The following is a 16,277-nucleotide window of genomic DNA, read 5'->3' as shown; positions in this document are numbered from 1 at the left end:
TCTAGCTAGTCAGCATCCTTTTACATAGAAACTAATTGACTTCTGTGGGACTTACCCAGCTGCACTATGAGTAGATGGCATAGGAAAATAGGGAAAAACCTACTTGAAATCGAAGTCACACAAACACTGGACAGCATCCTGTGGCTAGTTAAAATCTTCAATCAATACAATATCAATGTGTACTTTTAATCACTCTTAAGTATTTAGATATATCTTAAGTATCTAGCTTTTTCATGATTTCCAAATGCCACCTTTGAATAATAAGTGGTCCTCAAGCTTTAGTGTACATCAGAATCACCTGGAGGCCTTGTTAAAGGCAGTGGCTGGTCCTGGGTGGGGCTCAGTAATTTGCATATCTCAGGTGGAACTGATGCTGCTGGTCCCGGTACCACACTTGAGAATTGCACCCTTAAAGGTCTTTAAAAATATTTATTTTTTGACAGTTATAAATAGTCAGAAGCACATTTTTCATTTCTACCCAGTCTATGAAATGCATGTCCACACACACAAAACATATGAAACAATTTTTATTTATTTATATTTCTTATTTATTTTTATTTGTTTATTTATTTATTTTTGAGATGGAGTCTCGCTCTTGTTGCCCAGGTTGGAGTGCAGTGGCGCCATCTCGGCTCACTGCAACCTCCACCTCCAGGGTTCAAGCGATTCTCCTGCCTCAGACTCCTGAGTAGCTGGGATTAAAGGCACCCGCCACCACGCCCAGCTAATTTTTGTACTTACAGTAGAGACAGAGTTTCGCCATGTTGACCTCAGGTGATCCACCCACCTCAGCCTCCCAGAGTGCTGGGATTATAGGCGTGAGCCACAGCACCTGGCCTATTTTTACTAACTATAATGAACACTGAGTTTTTTTTTCCATCTATTCTATCTTATTCTATTCTTTTTCATTCAAAAAGAAATGTTGGTCATAAGCCAGTAATTTGATTTTATGACCACTGTTAGATTTAGACCTACAATTTGAAAAATACTGCTCAGGATTCCCCCTGTTTGTCACTGAATTTAATAATAACTATTAACTTGTATTGATATTTATCAGGTGCCAGACACCCCTCCAGTCTTTTCATGCATTGCTCACTTCATAAATTAAGAACTCACATTAACACTATGAAGGAGGTGTCATTAAATGCCCATATATATGGAGAGGAAAACTGTAGTTAAAATTGGTCAATGCAACCTCCCCAAGGTTACAGGGCTTAAGCATATCAGAGCCAGGTTAGAATATAGGTCTAATTCCAGAGCATAACAGTTAAAGGTTGCTCTCTTGGAGTGAGATACTTTCATTTGAACCCCAGATCTACCACGGAGTGGCTGTGTGATTTTTGGCAAAAGCTACTAAGCCTCTCTAGGTTTCGGTTTTCCCATCTATAAGAGAGAGATAGGGCTCATGTAGGAACTGTGAGGATTAAATGAGATAACCTACGACAAGCACAGGGCCAAACTAGCACATAGTAAGGCTTCAATCATTGTTAGCTATTCTTACATAGAAATGGCATTCTTAATTGCCACATCAAACATTGTCTCCTTTCCCTTTCCCTTGGCTTTTAGTTCGCAGTACTGTCTCTGGATTTGCCTTTTCTCCTGATTTCTTGGCTTCTGGCACTTGTTATCCTGTGACTTTGCTTCTGCCCTTCCCCCTTTCATCCTCCCTCGGCAGCTTGACCTGTTGTGCAGGGGTTCTCAGAGCTCCTCATGAGGCAGTTCCGTGGCTTCTACCTGTCTCCAGGCACAAAGACCCCAGCTCCTCCTTGGAACCCACCAACCTTACCTAACCTTACAGGTACTGAAAAGTTATTCCACGATGAAAGCATAAGTTGTCACCAATAAATGAAGTCTCCAATCAATAAATTCTTTAGAAATGTGAGGAAGCAGAGAGTTGCTGTATAACCCATACATGATGTTATATAAAATCATCAACATTTCACTTGACCATTTCACAATGACAAACCACAATGGGATGTGAAAACCAAAATGACAATGAAGGTAGTATTTGTGTAGCTAATCCTGGATTTACACAGTTAGGTTGCAAGAAGATAACATTAGGCTCTTTTAACTCCCCCAGATCATCTTTTCTTGCTGGAAGCTTCTCCATATAAGAAAATTTTAAACCAGATATTTCCAACAAAATGAAACAATCAAAGATGACTCTTCAAGGTAGCTGTAGAAGTCTCTTCTCTAGGTATCTCCTCAAACAGGAGTGAGATGCACTCCAATAATTCCTCTAATAATTCCCCTTCTCTGAGAAAGACTGGCTTTGAAATCCCATTCCCTGTAGCTCATTTTACTTCTGTGTGCCCAGTGAGTACTAACATTACTAACCCAACTTTTCTTCTTTTCTCAGTTGCTATCTCCCCAAAGAAATCATCCTTTTTTGTTTTATTTCAGCTTTCCCAAGCTGGGCCTCTTTTCTTAAACTGGGGACCACTTGCCTCCTCTTTGCCTCCACCTGTTGCTCACAGTGCTCCCAGGACGTATGTCCCCATGTCATGGAATGAAGTAATGGATATAGATTACTGGATCTCTGTGGACCACACCTTTTCTGTTCACTTCTCACCTGAAAATAGTCTGGTTAGGCTAATTACTATAGATTGATTCAGTTACTGGCCTATGGTAGATGGAGCCTCTATTCTCACTAGCCAACCTTGGTAATGGTAACCCATCCCACAGGTCCCAACTCATCAGCACTAGAATGCTGTCATCTAGAAGACCTGCAAGAGAGCTCCAAGGCCAGTTCATGAAAATCATATTGAGATCAGGGTCTATCCTATATGCCCAACCCATGAAATACACAATTTACTATTCTAAAATTCATTAATCGAAAAGCACTGAGAGGAAAGGGACATAGTAAATATGGCAGGGCATTTGGACTTATGCAGATGTGGTTTTGATGTTCAAGTCTACATTACCTTGGGTAACTTTATTTACCTCTCTGAGCCTAAACATCCCTATTCAATAGTAATAAACATATCTGGATTAAACATAACATGGATTACATCTAGAATTACTAATTCTAATTACTACTAGAATCAGAAGTAATGTATGTAAAAATATCTCATGAAGTACTTGGTATGTAGAAGAAGTATTTAATTCTTTAGGATGATTATTATTATGAGAGTCTTAGATTCAAAGAGAGAAAAAAAACTCAAGACAAAATGAAAGTTATATTCTCCCTTTTTGGAGAATATGAAAAATTACTTTGTTTTCTGAAGGCTCAAGTTGATGGTTTGAAAATAGCCCTAATTACAGCTCCATCAGCCTCAATTTTTTGATAGATACAATTTGTAAGAAAAAACAAAAGGTTTTCTCTTACATTTCTCAGTGACATCCCTAAGGGAATTCTTCTATACATCTGTGATACACATATTGAAAAGAACTCATGTTTGGCCTTAGTATCTACTTTCAAAGTTACTAAAACATGATTATTTTCTACATTTTTTAAAAAATGTCGTATTTGGAAGAAAGGTTGTTTTATCTATCAGGGAGTATGAAAGCACTACAAAGAATGTTTCAAGGAACTACAAAAAATGACCTAGAAAACAATTACTGGTTCCAAAAAACTAAAGCCATACCATGTAAGTTTATAAATATTTAACTAATTGTATCAAGAAAAAAAAGTGATGTAACTATTCAATCTATTTTCATCATGGATTTAACTTAGCTTAACTAGCTTAGTACACTTATGGGTATCATAAGGGTATTAAAAGTAACAATAAGATGATGTGAACCATGTCATACGAAAACCTTGACTAGCGTACAATTGAGCATCAAATTTAGTTCAGAGCTTTTTGGGTGACAAGTCAAAATGAGAAGCATGGTGAATTTTTAGCCTGTCTTTTTTCTAGCCAAAAAAACCCACTAGTTAATCAGAAGAGATATACTTTTAAAAATTCCTAGCAGTCAAGGCAAAAAGGAATTTATCATGGAAATCCTTATACAAAGAATTTGAAACGCATAACACAAGGTGCCAAGATATCTCTTTCCATTTCAGCTCATCTCTTTTATATTGACTCTCAGTAGTTAAAAAGGGAGGGGGGGTATTATATTAAAGGATAGTGTAATAAAGACATTTTGACATTTTAACAAAAAAGTATTGTAATGTGATTATAGTAAGTACATTTCTGGCTATGTAATTTGATATAGATAGAGAGTTTAGAAAACTTAGAGCAATTAGCGATTGGACTATTACTCTTAAATATCAGTGATTGTAGTTCCAGGCTTTTCAGAGATGCTGAATAAGGAGGAACTTGAGCTTTCAATCCCTGGCTATACCCTGAACCACACGTATGAATCCTCGCTCAAAATATGTATTATCCATGTGCTAACTGGCAGGTATGCACGTGACAAAGGTAACATTGCTCTGAAAATAAAATAAGCCCATATGTATTGTAGTCTAAACAGTGTGTAAGCCCCTTTCTACATATTAGCAAAAATAACTGCAGACAAAGACAATTTTTTTCAGGAAGAAACTTTGAATTTGCCTCAGTGCTCAAATGAGATGAAAGGAAAATCAATACAATAAAGAAACTGTAACATGAAAGAAGGTGTCCCTCTAAATTTCCTCTTCTCCATCCAGCTCCACATTCTCCTTTAATTAAACTAATTTCCCTCAAGCAGTAGAACTCCAGATAATTATTAAATAGCCAAAATCAGTGTTTCTGTTTTGTTTGATTAATTAAGGCTATTGCCCATTCCATAAGCAGGATCTCCAAATTTAACTTCATTATTAGTCTTCACAGCCAAATCCAGGACCTCCCACTGGGATTTCATAGATCACAGATTTTATAGTACAATATAAAAAACAATTGTGGAAAATGTATATCTATTATAATTGTTTCTGTTTTCTTTAAACTCAATTGTATTTTGTGATTTCCAAAAGAAAAAGATGATTTCACAGTAGTTTTTGTTTGTTTTGCTTTTGCTTTAGATATGCAAAAGCACAATATTTCATCTATTATAGAGATTCAATAGGCATGTGTGGGCTGGTCTGGACAGTGAATTATGTTTTGTAGCATTGTTATATTTGGAAAATGAACTCTGAGACCAAATAGACATTTTTCAAATGGACTTCTGGGATATAACTATCTTCATAAGTTGGAGTGCGCCAGTATTTCATTTATTTATGACTTTACTTGCCCATCTATTGGGGAAACATTAACAGATGTCTACTATGTTTCAAACACTGGGCTGGGGGCTTGAATTCAGGTGGCTCCCCCACCACCAATCTACCCAGTGAGGAACTCACAGTAGTTGTGAGAGAGGACAGGGGAAATACATAAAAATTATTGCAACAATTATTCAAAGTATGTTCAAAATGCTATAGAAGCAGACAAGATGAAATAATTAATTCTTCATGGAATTGGGTAAGTTTTCCCGAAGGAAGTTCCACTGGAAGTGAGCCACCAAGAATCAAGAGGGACTTTCAGGCAGAGGGCATTCCAGGAGAATGAATCCATGAACCAGAGATCAGAAGTCTGAACAGTGAGGAGCCCTTGTACACGAAGGGGGAGCTAAAAAGGAAGGGCTTGGAAGAGCTTTTAGAAACTATACTAAAGAGTTGAAATATTGTAAGTCATTGGAATCCAACAAAGGTTTTAGAAAAAGAGACTTACACAGTTAGATCTGACTTTGTAAAGATTAATTGTAGCAATGCCATAGTGGAGTGTAGATGCTGCTTTTTTGCACACATGTACACAATAGCCACTGAAAACTGAATATTCTTTGATTCTTCATCACAATAATCCCTCCACTTCCAAATGTGCTTGTACTTAGCTGCTGAAGCCATCAGAACCTTGTAAAGTTCGAGTTTGTATATAGCAAAGACAGATGGGTTACCGTTGCGAGACTTGATGTGAGGCTTCCACTCTTCCCATGAAGAACATTAACTTCATGGCTAAGCTGACCATTTAACAATTGTATTTTTAAATATCTTTCTGTATCTGGGAGAGATCTTAGTCCTTTAGCCATGGCTTTAAGAGGAAACAGGCATCGTTCCATGTTAAATATCTTCTGCTTTTTCCTCTATAAAATGTGATCAGTGAAGAATGGATGTCTCAGGCTCTTGTTATTACCAACCTCCTCCACACCCACATGTAACCAATTGGGTGGCTGTCCCTTGTTACTGGGCTCCAGACTGAGACTCTACCTACCTTCCCCATCTTGTTTTTCCAAAGCACCCACTTGTACCAGAAACTGAAACATGGCAGAAAGAAGGAATCAGCATGACATAGCTCAATTCACGGGAAAAGAACCCTTCACGGCTGGCCAGAAAATTCACAAGAAAATAACTACAAGCAACTAAGACGGTGCTACAGCACCACACACACTAAGAAGAGGAAACAAATGCATGGCCTGAACTGTACAGTAGCACCGCCTGCTTTCAGCCCTGAGAAACCAACCCAGACTTTAATCGAGCCATAAAGAAAACACTCGTCAATGGGCCAGTAGGTCACAGTGAAAATATTAAGGGAACTGTTGGTAAACACCAACAGGGCTTTGGCTAAGACAGCAAAGTAATCATACTCCGACTACTCATCACCACCTGTTGCACATTCCTCACCCTTCCTGCCCCTCCCTACCCTTCACCCTGGAGAGTCCAAGATCACACAGTAAATAAAACCATGATCCGTGAAAACTCTCAGAGCTTTGGCCATTACTATCCCCAGCAAAAGCTGAAAGGATTTCCCTGGGGATTTCAGCCAAAAACACTTTTACACTTAAATCTATGTTCTAGTCTGGAAGAGTGCATTGCTGTTTGTTCTGCAGTGGATTTTTTTCTAGATAACTTAATTCTTTCCCACTTACTCTCAGGCTTATATTTTCAAAATAGTTCAGATTCAGGGTATGTAAGGCACAGAAGAATATTACAGAGAAACCACCCTCATCTCAAATCCAAAACCCTGAGATGAAGTAATAAAACCAAGTAATATAGTTGAAAGCCAAGGACAGTCTGAGTTTCAACAGCTCCTCCACATGCAGAAAGAATTACAGATTATTTTTCCTAGTACCATACCTCTTTTATATTCCTTCCACATACCTCAAACTAAATTCCAGATATGAAAAACTCAGTTTATCTCTTATTCCCACTTGAAGGTCTTCCACCCAGAATATACTGCCTGTGAATGGTAGGATGTTACTTATTTCAGAGTTTTGTCAATATTTCCATCCTCCAAGACGTCAAAGGTGAAGGCTCTCACCACTCAGTAATGGGTCTAGAGAGAACAGATGTTCTGGACTTGCTACCTGAAGGCCAGGCAGTCAGGGAAGATAAAAGGGTAAGTTTTATTACTGAGCTCTCTTACAAGTTGAAATATGCCCAGAGAAGAGGAAGTATTAAGAAATTTAAAAGGAGGAGTGAGATCTTCGCAAGTCTGATGTGACTTTATGGTTGTTTTCTGGCTTTTTCTAATTTATTCATTCTGTGTGTTTTGTTTTACAATGCCCAGTTCAATAGCATCATCCATTTTTGCCCTGAAGGATTGGTTTTGAGTTCTAATTGGAACTGGGGACAGATTGTTTGTATTTAATCTGTCTGTACATCTTCTACTCAGTAACTGAGTAAAGCTCTTAAACTCTACTGCAAATATCCCTGGATTCCAATGAATTTGTCTTACTTGGTAGACATAGCAACACATATTGTTTTATTTATGGGTAAGCAAAGCCTTAACAACTTTTATATTCCAAATACTCAGCATGATTTATTTATTTCCTCTTTTTAGAAAGAGATGAAACAATGATGCTGTGGAAGGTTAAAAAAAGAGTAACGTAAAATGTGCTGGAAACAGAAATTACTTGGAGAAATTACCTGTTTAATTCAAATGAATTAAACGAGATATAGTCTACAAAGAAGTCTGGGCTCCCTATTACTGGTTGATATTGAAAACCTATCTAAGGAATTCAGAGTAGCATTATCTCCCTTCTATTTGCATACTTATAAAAGAAATACAGTCTTAAGTATTTTCTAAAAATGAACATATTACATGTTTATCATTAAATGTTACTTTTAAAAACATTTAGACAAAATCTTTTGAGTGGCTTCAAATTCACCAGATTCCCTAACGCTTTGTGTTTACAAATATATGCATATATTTTATAATATATATTTCTAATATGTAATATATTTATAAATATTTTTAAAACATATTTTATACATATAAAATATATATTTTTACAAATATATATGCTTATTATTAAAACCTATCTTCGTGCGCCTGTTATATAGGGAACTCCTATAAGATACTAGAGGAAACAAACAGGGGGAAGGGGAGGATGGATACCAAGAAAGGAAACTGAATTGTACAAAGGATTTTTATTAATTCCATCTATTTTTAAAGCCAGAAAGACATACTACCAGCTTGCTGTCTCCCGGCACAAACATGCGCGCGCGCGCGCACACACACACACACACACACACACACGCTACATCAGCACGGGATTCCTGCGATCCCTCCCCGCCCCGAGCAGCCCCCTCCCCTGGCGCAGGCAGCCGCGTCTGTCCCTCCCGCGGTGGCTCCGCGCACTCCCTCGCGACCGCATCACCTACCCTGCTGGGAGCTCAAGACAGACGCGGGACGGGCTGCTGCTCCGAAGGAAAAGGCTCCCAGGACCAGCAGTAAGAAAGCGCAAAGAAAAAAGTGTGGTAGTGAGGCTCCTTTACTTTCCACAACAAGGGGAAGTGTTGAACCCTATGCACTGGGCTGCTTCGCAGCGCGGGTTTCGGAGGAAATAGGCGGCCGAGAGAGCTGCGCCTGCGGTGGGAAGTTGGGGGAATTCCCCCAGCCACCCAGCCACCCGCGCCAGGCTCCCCTCTGGTCCCCGCCGCAGCCTTGACAGCTCCCCTCGTCTCCGAGCCCCTCCAGAGCCCTGCTGGTTTCCACCCGGAGCTGGGCTGTGTTGCCACATGCACTTGAGAAATCCTAGCAGTTGCGCAAAAAGTCCCAGAAGTTAGAAAGGGTGATTGTGTGTGAATGTGTAAATATACAGTACAAGAGGCTGGAACAACTGAGTGGGGCCAACCCTCAGACACAGCCCGAGGTTTCAGATTTCATTTGGCAACTGGTAGCTTCACAGGACTCGAGCCGCACTACAGGGGAGGCCGGCAGGAGCCCCGCCCTCCCAACGCCTGGGTTATCTGAGAGCGGAGCTACACCGCCGGGCGCCACCGACAGAATGCGCCCTGCCTGGTTCCTCCGCATCTGGCATCGCTGGTTCCTTTCAAGTGCATCATACATACTTGTTGGTCACAGATCTAGGGCTGTGGGCGCGAGAAGATTGGTGAATACATGTCTCCTGCCCTCAAGGAGCTCTGCATTTCATTGGCCAAACCCCATACACCGGTTTAACTTGCTTCTACCAACTCTCTGTCTCGCTAAAATTTTATTTCTCCAATCAGAATTACCTGGGCCATTAAACCAATATTTCTGGAAATGCACATTTAGATGGATGCTCTCCAACTAGAGCCTTAGAGAAATTCAAAGTATAATTACTTTCTTACCGTGGTGTAAGAACTCTCGGAATTACACAATATGGGACAAAAGGACAAACTAGTAAACATTGTTGTGATGCAGGCCGTCTCTTCCCACCATCACCACAATGTCTGTTTCAAATTGTGATATTACAGTTCTGGTTACCTGGCATGCTGAGTCAAATTATTTCAAAAAGCTTTGTAAAGATCTCTGTTTTAGAAGGCCACTTACAGTGGATCAGTCCTGTAATCCTAGCACTTCGGAAGGCCGAGGCAGGCGGATCGCTTGAGCCCAGGGGTTTCAGACCAAAATTGGCAACATAATGAGACTCCTGTCTCTACAAAAAAAAAAATTAAAAAAAAAAAAAAGTTGGGCGTGGCGGCGCATGTCTGTAGTCCCAGCTACTCTGGAGGCTGAAGCGGGAAAATCCCTTGAGCCCAGGAAGTCAAGGCTGCAGTAAGCTAGAATTGTGCCAGCGCAGTCCAGCCTAGGTGACGGAGTGAGACCCCCATCTCGAACACTACTACAGCTACTACTAATTAAAAAAAAAAAAAAAAAAAAAAAACTCTCTTTTAGAAATCATCACCAGATATCCTTAAGACACAGAATGGGGGTGTCCTCACTAGGGATCTCCAGTGAGAGAGGGATATGGAAGAAGAGCACATGTTCAGTTTTAGAAACACCAAAAATAAAAGGCTGAGTGGACACTGATACGTTTTTCCTTTTTATCCTCTTTCTCAAGTTCTTGGAGAAACCAATCTACCCCATCCCATGCTGAGGTCCTACTATAAACTTGATTTTCTGGCGGGAGAATTCTCAGCCCTTTAATGAATCAAATTAATTTGTGTGGGGAAAAATTTGCGTTTCATATTTCATTTTAAAAATATGTATGGAATTCCTAAGCTAGAAGTAATGTAGCTTATTTTCTAATTGGTGGGAATAAATTATCTTCATCAACCCACATGGCCTTAAATGTTCTAGCAACACCGTGGCAGGTGAATGCTGATGGGCAGTTACAGATGAAAGCTGGAAAATAACATTAACCCAAATGAAATTTGCACACATTTGATAGACTCAAAAGCCTCAGGAAGACAAGTGCCAAAAATTATGATTCAAGATAGGGACATTTAAAAAAAAAAAAACAAGGAACTGTCATGTCAGTAACTTATTTCAGGATCTAACAAATATTACCACAGCAGTTTAGTCTCAAAGTGATACAAAATTGAACTCAGGGTGGTTACTGGGTAGTCCCTAGTCCAAAAGATTAAGACACAGCTCTAATACACACACCTGCTGTGTTCAAGGCCTTTTCCTTCCCATCTTCTGGTTCTGTCTCCACCCTTTCCAACTGATAGCACTTCATTGGTGTGTGTGATATATGTGATTATCTTAAGCTAGAAAGTACAATAGAAGGAGAGGATGGTTGTCACTTGGGGATTAGACAGTTGAGAGGATAGGAAAGGAGTTATATCCACCAATACAAGCCCCTTCTTCCCCTCCTACTTAGAAAGAGGTGGACCATTGCATTCCTTTTCTAGAAGCCCCTCAGCAAGGAGTCTGTTACAAGAGAATATAACCTAAACTAGAAACTGCGTTGTTCCCTGGCCTCTGACTATACTACTCCTCTCTTATTGTAGATTAGTTGGGACCAGGAGACATCCCTTATATGTACTGTAGCATCTTTAAAGGAGAGAATAAACTCTTGAACAAGACCCTTGAAACCTGATTCTAATCAGAGGGGAATGCTGATGTGACTGATACAAACTCCAGGGAGGTAGTGTCCGACATTCAGCTCCCTGGGTATCTGCTCAGAACTTGCCCAGAGGGTTACTTAAAGCTGAGTTTTATCAGTCAACCTCAATTCTGAGTTAAAGGTGTGCTTCAAACAAACTCTACAAAACCCAGAAATGATTCAAGGGTGAGGGCTAACTTTCCAGGATCTTCAGGTCCTAGACACCTTTAGGAAAAATGTCTATGAAAGGTCAGTATAATGGCATGCAGAGTTTGAAGAACTTCAGTGTTTATGGGGAGGATGTATAATACTCTAGGACCAGGGGGATTCCAGAGATCTAGAAATGAAAGCAGAGGAGGAAAGAAGGAAGATAATGGCTGTACTACATCTGGACAAGTTGTTGAGTGTTGGTATTGCCAGAGTCAAGGAAAGAAACTCCCTCCATAGGCAAAGCCCCCTGGACACTGATTCTATCAGGCCATTCTTTCAATGGAATTTAGTTAGGGAAACCTCAGCCAGTGTTTCTACAATTACTTTGTCTAGTATTTCAAGTATATGGGTCAAATGTTACTATTAAATGAGTACGGATTAAAATGTATTTTAATGTACTTCACTAACTTAAAAACTGCAAAGTTTTTCACCAGATTCCATGTCAGATTCTTTGAAAACCTTAGCATAGAGTAATTCATTATCATATTACCCAATTGTCCATTAATATCAGATACTGGAGCTTTTTAATTATGTTTTCTTTTAAGAAAACATAAATTCCTAAGAGGGCAAAAAACACAGTAACAAAACTGAATAGTCAAGAATTGCCAAAATCCTAACATTTTCAACAAGCTCTCACCAACAATGCAGAATTTGTGTGGGTACTGGGATTTGCCAAGATCTGATTTCAGGATTCAGATAGAAGGCCATGCCTTTTAAAGCATGTTTGTTTCTAAACATCTGTTCTTGTTTTTTCTTTTTATTTCCTGGTAGAAGTTTCTTTTCTACAAAGTCCAGCTTTGTCTGAGCTAAGTAAGGTGGAAAGAGATTAAGGGACCTTTGTGCCCCCGCCTCCAACACTTTGAATCACATTATTCAGGGAAAGATGTATTACTATTGTTAAAATGGTGGGGAAGGATCAATCCAGCTAAATACCTGTAAATAAGATATTAAAGGAGAGAAAGAGCATGATAGAAAAGTCTGCTGTGGCCATGGGTCATCCATGGCCTCTGTAATTCCACTACATGCCTTCTAACAGTCAACAGCTTTAAAACTGAAACACATTCTGTGCCCCTTCAGATCCCGAGAGGAGCCTGGTATCAACCGTCACCACACTTTCTTTGAATTGACATATTTTTGGGTCACACGCTGTCGTCTACCAGATCCCAAAGTAGATGGTTCCAAAAATATCAATGATTAAATTTACTTTCAAAGTACGGTCTATTGGTTTTTGTCTAATTACAAAATTAATTAGTTCAACTCATGAAACTTGGAAGCTACAGAGAAGCTTAAAAGAAGAAATTTAAAACTGCCCATGATCTCCCCACTTAGAGATAAGTAATAACATTTTGGATATGTCCAATATGTCCAATTGTTTTTTTACTTCTGTGTATGCGCCTATTTTGTATAATGATTTGGATCATGTTACTAACCAAAGCAAGATCCTTTTGGCCTGGGCCCAAATTCAAACCTTCGTTTCCAATCAAGATATTCCTTCTTGAGACAGTGTCTCACTCTGTCCATGGGCTGGAGTGCAATGGCCCCATCTCAGTTCAGTGCAGCCTCAACCTCCCAGGCTCAAGGGATCCTCCCACCTCAGCTTCCTGAGTAGGTGGGACCACAGGCACGCACCACAAAGCCTACCTAATTTTTAATTTATTTTGTAGAGATGGAGTCTCTACAAGTTACCCAGGCTGGTCTCAAACTTCTGGGCTCAAACGTCCTCCTGTCTAGGTCTCCCAAAGTGCTGGGCTTACAGGCGTGAGCCACTGCTCCCGGTCTCAGAATGCTTCTTTTTATGCTGTTTAAACCTAAATTCAGGAATTTGCTGGATGCTGTTAAAGAATTAATCTCGGCCGGGCGCGGTGGCTCATGCCTGTAATCCCAGCACTTCGGGAGGCCGACACGGGCAGATCACGAGGTCAGGAGATTGAGACCATCCTGGCAAACACGGTGAAATCCCCTGTCTACTAAAAATACAAAAAATTAGCCGGGCGTGGTGGCTGGCGCCTGTAGTCCCAGCTTCCTGGGAGGCTGACGCAACAAAATGGCGTGAACCTGGGAGGCGGAGAGATCGCACCACTGCATGCCAGTCTAGGCGACAGAGCGAGACTCCGTCTCAAAAAAAGAAAAGAAATAATTTCTCCCTTTCACGATATGCAGATTTTTCTCCAATCAGCTCCCAGAGACACTTTATGCTTTATAACTGCTGTGGTCATTTCTAAATCCCTTACTAGTCTAGAATTTCCTTGTGCTTTGCTGACTCACAATTTCTTTAGAGAACTAAGACAACCTTTAATATGCATTCATTCACATTTTAGCTCACCACATTCTCTATCCTTTCTCTACTCCCTTATGAGTACAGGCGTATGTGTGTGCAGGCACACACACACACCATGAGCATTCATATCACACATGCATACTCATAAAGTGAAATATTTCTCCAGACATGCAACTGTTCACGTGTGGACTCAACACTTAGTGTAATACTGAGTAACATTTAAAATATTTAGAAATCTAATTGCACCTCAGCAACAACAAAATGGGTTTACTCTGACTACACATGCCATTTTGTAGATTTCAAGCATATTCACATTTTGGAATCTTCTCTTTAAAGTTTTTTAGAAAATTAAATACTGCCATTGAAATAACACCATTCTTCTCCCAAGAATCATTATATAGTATTCCTAAGTTACATGTGTGACTTTTAAAATAGTTTCCTATTCCCTTATACTCAAGATAATAGAAAGCAAGTTATCAATAAGTTCTTCACATTCATAATTCATGTTTCTAATTGCATTGTCATGTATATTCCAAACCTTATCATCTGTCTAGGAAATCCTCATTTTGTCCTGTTTTCATCATATCCCAAGCTCTTTAAATAATGGATTTTTTTTTGGCATCAATTCCAAACTTTCCCTCTCTGCATTGCCTGCTTTATCTCATCTCAGAAAATTTAAAATTAAAGAGAAGAACATTTACGTCATTGTACATTCTTACCCCACTGATAAAAGAATACACAGTCAAGATACAAATCTAAGCTGTTAAAACTGTTAAAGAACTCAGATACTAGGCATAACTGATCCCATCGTTGATCAAATGTTAGATTTGATCAACATTTGGATTGCTAACTATAAAATTGGAGCTGAAGTCATTGTTTTAAGTCATCTAAAACCAACTAGATTGTCAGGAAGATTAAAATGTTTTATTGTTATAGAGTGCAGACAGGTCCATCAACTTACTAAACTATCTTCTGTAAAAACTAGATAAGAGAGTGTAAATGAATCAATATAATGCATCCAAACCTATTAATAATGATAATAATAAAATAAGAAGAATATTCCTTATAGTTATTAATGTGCTTTTCCCATATGTGAAGTCTTTATTGCAGCAGCTATGAAAAATTTATCCTTATTTTCACTTTGCCGAAGAGAGAACAAAGAGAAACATTGTCTATATCTTATTCACAATCATATAAGCTAATAAATGATGGAGAAAATATTTGAATTTAGGCTATTCAAGTACAAAGTCTAAATTCTTTTCACTGATGTATCAGCAACAGCATCTCCCTATGCAAATAGGGACAGCACAATTTCCCTTTCATATATCACTTATATTGGCCAAGTGTTTGAAAATAATTGTTATTACATTATTTTGTGAGGAGGAAGATTGTTGTTCTCCTACAGACCAATTTTAAATCCCACTTAAAGTATTAATTTTAATGTCCTACACTATCAGATCCTTTATGCAAGTTACTAGCCAGTAGCCAAATTAACTGTTCTTCTTGTTATTCCAACCAGTAGCAAAATTAACTGTTTTTTTCTTTGTGCTCACCATCTGTGAGAGGTGCTAATGGACAGTGAATTGGTCAAAAAGCCAAGGGGAGTATCAGCAAGTGGAATAGTAAGTGGTTCAGATAATTCAAGAACTTGAAAATTAGTCCCTCAGTACTGAGTGCTGTATTCAAAATCTTAAAACTAAGATCTTGAAGGGAAACTAAAATAAAAATTTTGAAATTGTAAGCTTGGTTTTTTAAGACATAGTAAAGATAGGCTGAGGCTGATTATGTAAGAAGTAGTGTTGGGGATAACTAGTTCCTTAATATTTGAAAAATGACCAAACATAAACTTCCTGGAAAATCAATAAAAGTAATGGAATTTTTGAAAGATTTTCAAAATAAACTAGGAGGATATTCCAAGAAGATAAATATTAAAGGGAAGTTCAAGATGTGGGCTGTTATGCAGATAAAATAGGACTACAAAATTACTGTCCTCTCCTTTTCTTTTCTTTTCTTTTCTCTTCTTTTCTTTTCCTTTCTCTTCTTTTCTTTTCTTTTCCTTTCTCTTCTTTTCTTTTCTTTTCCTTTCCTTTCCCACGTTTGTGTTTGAAAATGAGAGGAAGCAAGCTTTGTGAAGGCTTACTTTGCAAGAATGGCAAGCTTAGGCTGGATTGTAAGATGAGACTCAACTGGGGCTCAGGCTGGGGAGGGCAAATGGTAGTGTTTCTAAATGCTGAGCAATTTGTCTTGATGTCTTCAATGGAAGACTTTCTTCAACCTTGTGTACTTCACTCAAGAATAGACAGGTGAGTAAAAGAGGCTTCTAAATGGTGATCATGAGGAGTAGTCCCAACAGTTGGAAATGGAGGCACTTGAATTTCAGCCTAAGACACAGATGCATTTTAAAGAAAAATAGTCCTTTTGGATAGGACATTAGATGATTCCATTCAAATGTTCTCTGACTCAAACTGGGGGAAAATTATTCCAAATTCAAGAAAGGGAACTGTAGCTGGGTGTAGCGTTGCTGTAGTCCCTACTACTTGGGAGGCTGAGGTGAGAGGATCACTGGAATGCAAGAGTT

General features: G+C 39.0%; 1 protein-coding gene across 1 annotated transcript in view; it reads right to left on the bottom strand.

Moving 5' to 3' along the window:
* The window catches only part of ARHGAP24 (Rho GTPase activating protein 24), a 521,725-nt gene extending 512,759 nt beyond the window's left edge, over positions 1–8,966 (bottom strand). The window contains exon 1 of the mRNA XM_003265851.4: positions 8,558–8,966. The gene's annotated coding sequence lies outside the window, so the exon portion shown is untranslated. The remainder of the gene's footprint in view (positions 1–8,557) is intronic.
* Between the last annotated feature and the right edge of the window lie 7,311 nt (positions 8,967–16,277).

This window comes from Nomascus leucogenys, chromosome 9 (assembly GCF_006542625.1).
Source record: "Nomascus leucogenys isolate Asia chromosome 9, Asia_NLE_v1, whole genome shotgun sequence".
In the NCBI taxonomy this organism is placed as follows: Eukaryota; Metazoa; Chordata; class Mammalia; order Primates; family Hylobatidae; genus Nomascus; species Nomascus leucogenys.
The sequence above is the reverse complement of the archived record's forward strand: the minus strand, read 5'-3'. Positions and strand labels throughout refer to the sequence as shown.